The sequence below is a fragment of the Rutidosis leptorrhynchoides genome, chromosome 5 (genome assembly GCF_046630445.1).
Source record: "Rutidosis leptorrhynchoides isolate AG116_Rl617_1_P2 chromosome 5, CSIRO_AGI_Rlap_v1, whole genome shotgun sequence".
Lineage (NCBI taxonomy): Eukaryota > Viridiplantae > Streptophyta > Magnoliopsida > Asterales > Asteraceae > Rutidosis > Rutidosis leptorrhynchoides.
Window position 1 is genome coordinate 238,097,848 of NC_092337.1, and position 5,753 is coordinate 238,103,600.

Here is a 5,753-nt window from a genome sequence, read left to right on the forward strand (position 1 = left end):
ATATTATCCTTTAAAAACTTGATTCTCCCCACACTTAGTTAGCTGTGGTGTCGAAATTGTGATTAACTTCGTTGTCAACTTCCATTGGACTATCTATGTAATGTTTAACTCTGTGACCATTAACCTTAAATTCAATCCCATTTGAATTTATCAATTCTACTGTTCCGTATGGGAAAACTCTTTTGACTATGAATGGTCCAGACCATCTTGATTTCAATTTTCCAGAAAATAGCTTGAATCGTGAATTGAAAAGAAGAACTCTATCTCCTTCTTTAAATTCTTTTGAACTTCTGATTCTTTTATCATGCCATTTCTTCGTTCTTTCCTTATAGATTAACGAATTTCCGTATGCTTCTTGTCTTAATTCTTCTAATTCGTTTAGTTGACTTAATCGTAGACGTCCAGCTTCATGTAAATCAAGATTACATGTCTTCAAAGCCCAAAATGCTTTGTGTTCAATTTCTACTGGAAGATGACATGCTTTTCGGTAAACGAGTCTAAAAGGTGTGGTTCCAATTGGAGTTTTGTAGGCTGTTCTAAAAGCCCAGAGTGCATCCTCCAATTTAATGGACCATTCCTTCAGATTTGATCCTACGGTTTTCTCTAGAATACGTTTTAATGCTCGGTTGGTATTTTCAACTTGTCCACTTGTCGGTGGATGATAACCAGTGAAGATTTTATGAGTTACTCCATATCTTTTAAGAACTTTCTCAAGTTGATTATTACAAAAATGAGTACCCCGATCACTTATTAAAGCTTTCGGTGTTCCAAACCTAGCAAAAAGGCATTTTAAAAAGTTGACTACAACTCGTGCATCGTTAGTTGGGAGAGCTTGTGCTTCCGTCCATTTAAATACATAATCAATGGCTACGAGAATATATAGATTATTATGAGATTTTGGAAATGGACCCATAAATTCAATACCCCAAATGTCAAATACTTCACATACTTGAATGACATTTTGTGGCATTTCATCACGTTGACTTATTTTTCCGGCCCTTTGACATGCATCACAGGATTTGCAAAGAAGATGTGCGTCTTTGTAAATTGTAGGCCAATAGAATCTAGCATCATAAACTTTTTTTGCTGTGAGTTGAGGCCCATAATGCCCTCCTGTTGGTCCTTTGTGACAATCGTTTAAGATTTTACTAGCTTCATCTCCGAATACACATCGGCGTATTATTCCATCGGGACAACTGTTAAACAAATTTGGATCTTCCCAGAAATAGTGTTTTATATCACTAAAGAATTTCTTTCGTTTTTGGTACGACAATCCTTTTTCAAGGAATCCACATACTAAATAGTTTGCATAGTCTGCAAACCATGGAATTTCATTATAATCTATCTTCAATAGATATTCATCGGGAAAGTTGTCTTGTATGGCCGATTCATTTAGAACTTCTAATTCAAGATTTTCAAGACAAGAAAGATGATCAGCGGCGAGATTTTCTGCTCCTCTTTTATCTCGGATTTCAATATCAAACTCTTGTAAGAGTAAGATCCAACGGATTAATTTTGGTTTAGCATCTTGTTTTGAAAATAGGTATCTAAGAGCAGAATGATCAGTATAGACCACTGTTTTAGCTAGAACGAGATATGATCGAAATTTGTCAAAAACAAAGACAATAGCAAGGAGTTCTTTTTCAGTAGTTGTGTAATTTGTTTGTGCTCCTTGTAACATCTTACTAGCATAATATATAGGTTGAAATCGTTTTTCAATCCTTTGTCCTAAAACGGCTCCCATTGCAAAATCACTTGCATCGCACATTAGTTCAAATGGTAGATTCCAATTTGGTGTTATCATGATCGGCGCATTAGTAAGTTTCTCTTTAAGAATATTAAAAGATTTGATGCATTCATCTGAAAAGATGAATGGAGCATCCTTTTCTAGGAGTTTATTCATAGGAGTGGCAATTTTAGAAAAATCTTTTATAAAACGTCGGTAAAAACCGGCATGCCCTAGAAAACTCCTAACTCCTCTAACATTGGTGGGATGTGGAAGTTTAGCAATTACATCTACTTTAGCTCTATCCACTTCAATTCCTTCTTTTGAGATTTTATGACCAAGAACGATGCCTTCTTTAACCATGAAATGACATTTCTCCCAATTAAGTACTAGATTTGATTGTTCGCATCTAATAAGCATTCGTTCAAGATTAACTAGACATGATTCAAAAGTATCACCGAAGACTGAAAAGTCATCCATGAAAACTTCCATGCATTCTTCTATCATGTCGTGAAAAATCGCCATCATGCACCTTTGAAAGGTTGCAGGGGCGTTGCAAAGTCCAAATGGCATGCATTTGTAAGCAAAAGTACCATAAGGGCATGTGAATGTTGTTTTCTCTTGATCCTCGGGTGCTATTGGAATCTGAAAATATCCGAAAAAACCATCAAGAAAACAATAGTAACTGTTTCCGGCTAATCTTTCCAAAATTTGATCAATGAAAGGTAAGGGGAAGTGATCTTTTCTGGTGGCGTCATTTAATTTTCTATAATCAATACATACACGCCATCATGTTACAGTCCTAGTAGAAATAAGCTCATTTTTCTCATTTGTAATGACAGTCATGCCACCCTTCTTAGGCACGCATTGAACTGGGCTTACCCATGGACTATCAGAAATTGGATAAATTAAACCTGCATCAAGCAGTTTAATAATTTCTTTCTTAACAACATCTTGCATATTAGGATTTAGTCTTCGTTGGTGTTGCACATACGTTTTATGACCTTCTTCTATAAGGATTTTATGTGTGCATTACGAAGGACTTATTCCTTTAATATCATGAATCTTCCATACAATAGCTGGTTTATGAGCTTTCAACATAGAAATGAGTTGAGATTTTTCATTTTCAGTAAGAGAAGACGATATTATTACAGGTAATTTAGATTCACCATGTAAATAAGCGTATTCCAAATGATTTGGAAGTGGCTTTAACTCTAATGTCGGAGGTTCTTCTATCGATGATTTATATCGATATCTGTCTTCTTCTTTTAGCATTTGAATTTCTTCTGTTGTTGGTTTATATCCATTAGTCATAAGTGTAGCTAACATTTTAGTTTCATCAATTGGTTCAGTTCCTTCTCCTAAAGAACATTCTCCTGTTCCTTGTAATTCTGGAAATTCTTCTAACAATTCTGCATGTGATTCTATAGTTTAAATATAATAACATGTATCATCTGCAGATTGCGATTGTTGCATGGCTCTATCAACTGAAAAAGTAACACTCTCGTCCTCTATACTTAGGGTCAGTTTCTTAATAAACACGACTAAAGCAATAATATGAGAGGAACTTGAGAATCTTCTTCCATGTCCAGGTTAACAAAATCTACTGGAAATACTAAAGTACCAACTTTAACTAGCATGTTCTCCATTATCCCTCTAGGATATTTTACTGATCTATCAGCTAGTTGTATGCTTATTCTTGTTGGTTTCAATTCTCCAACGTCTAGTTTAGCGTATAGTGAATACGACATTAAATTTATACTAGCACCTAAGTCTGCCAATTCTTCTAGTGAACTAAGACTTCCCAGAAAACATGGAATTGTGAAACTTCCTAGATCAGATAGTTTTTCTGGTATTTTATTCAACAGCACTGCAGAACAATTAGCATTCATAGTAACAGCAGAGAGTTCTTCCATTTTCTTTCTATTTGAGATTAGATCTTTCAGAAATTTAGCATATCTAGGCATTCCTGAAATCACATCAATGAAAGGAATATTTACATTTATCTGTTTAAACATATCCAAGAATTTAGATTGATCGGCTTCAAGTCTCTCTTTTCTCATTTTACTCGGGTAAGGAAGTGGTGGTTGGTATGGATTAACATAAGGTTTAGCCTTAACTGTGTTATCTTCATTAACCTTTTCAACTACCGGTTCTTTTTCCTTATCTTGATCAGATTGTGGTTCTTGTGGAGTAGGAATAGCTTCATCAGAAATTACCGGTATTTCCGATGGTTTAAGTGTAATACCACTTCTTGTGGTAATAGCTTTAGCTGTTTCATTCCGGGGGTTAGCATTTGTATCACTAGGTAGACTTCTCAGTTTTCTTTCACCTATTAACCTTGCTAGGTTACTTACTTCTTGTTCTAGATTTTGAATAGAAGCTTGTTGATTTCTAAATGCTTGAGCATTTTGTTCATTGGTTTGTTTCTGAGATATGAAAAACTGCGTTTGAGATTCAACTAGCTTCGTCATCATATCTTCTAAATTCGGCTTTTTATCATCGGTTTGTGGTGGTTTGTTTTGAAAATTAGGTCTTTGCTGATTGTAAGTATTATTAGATACTTGTTGATTGCTAGGACCTTGTTGGTTGTTGTATGGAACATTTCGGTTATAATTCTGGTTTTGATTGTAAATTGGTCTTGGCGGTTGATAATTATTTCCAGACCTTTGGTTTATGTATGAAACATTCTCTCTTTGTTCCATTGTTAATTCAATACTGAGACAATCTTTTGTTAAATGTGGTCTTCCACACTGCTCACAACTAATTCGTATTGAGTGGATATCTTTAGTCATCTTTTCCATTCATCTCTCGACAGCATCTATCTATGCGGAAATGCAATCTAAGTCATGGATAGAATCGGCTCTAGCTGCTTTTGATGATCTAACGATATCTTTTTCTTGGTGCCACTCATGTGAGTGGGAAGCAGTGTTATCAATAATTTTATAAGCATCAGTTTCTGTTTTCTTCATAATGGAACCACCAGCTGCTATGTCTATGTCTTTCCTTGTAGTGATGTCGCATCCTTGGTAGAATATTTGTACTATTTGACAGGTGTCTAAACCATGTTGCGGACATCCTCTCAATAACTTTTCAAATCTTGTCCACGCCTCATATAGAGTTTCATTTGGCTTCTGTGTGAACGTAACAATTTCTCCTTGAAGTCTTACGGCTTTAGATGCTGGAAAGAATTGTTTAAGAAATTTTTCAACTAAAACGTCCAATGTATCAATCGCCCCTTCAGGTAACGATTCCAACCAATCTTTGGCTTCTCCCTTTAAAGTCCAGGGAAATAACATGAGATATATCTGTTCATCTCCCACTTCTCTTATTTTAAATAGAGTGCAGATCCTATTAAATGTACCAAGATGTTCATTTGGATCTTCCTTCAGCGCCCCACTAAATTGGCATTGATTAGTTACCATGTGTAGAATTTGTCCTTTGATTTCATAATCTGGCGTATTAATGTCTGGATGAGTAATTGCGTGACCTTGGCCAGTGCGTTTAGCTCTCATTCGGTCTTCCATACTTAGAGGTTCCAGATTCTCCATGATTGAATTTGTTGAATCTGAATCACTAGAGGATTCTGATTTAATGGTTGGTTCCTCAACAATCTCTGTTTGAATGATTGGTGGTTCCGGAGGAAAAATTAATGGTTCAGGATCTATGAATCGTCCCTGAATATTCTCCGGATTCTCAATTGTGAGGTCGGGTTCAAAAAATGGATTATCGGAAATTTGAATTGGAGTACTTGGTCGACTGGATGATAATTCTGAAGAAAAATCAACGGCGACAATATTTACTAGATGTCTTGATCGAGTTACAGGTGGTGAACGTACAAAAGGTGGTGAATGTTTTGCTCGGTGCATTCACTGAATATCCTATTAGTTTTTAAAAAGAAAGAAAAATTATATAAGTTATCCAATTAATAGACTTTTCTGATTTTGCCCACGTTTCGAATAGCCAAAAGATGCAGCAGAGGGGCAGGATTCGTTTGGTCTCAATATAATTGAGTACTGTTTGGCTC

At 35.6% G+C, this 5,753-nt stretch overlaps 1 non-coding gene across 1 annotated transcript; it reads left to right on the plus strand.

The window, feature by feature from the left end:
- The first annotated feature begins 4,786 nt into the window (after window positions 1-4,786).
- LOC139850855 (small nucleolar RNA R71) lies at window positions 4,787-4,893 on the plus strand. The gene has a single exon (XR_011760232.1). It is a non-coding gene; the product is annotated as a small nucleolar RNA R71 (small nucleolar RNA).
- The last annotated feature ends 860 nt before the right edge of the window (window positions 4,894-5,753 follow it).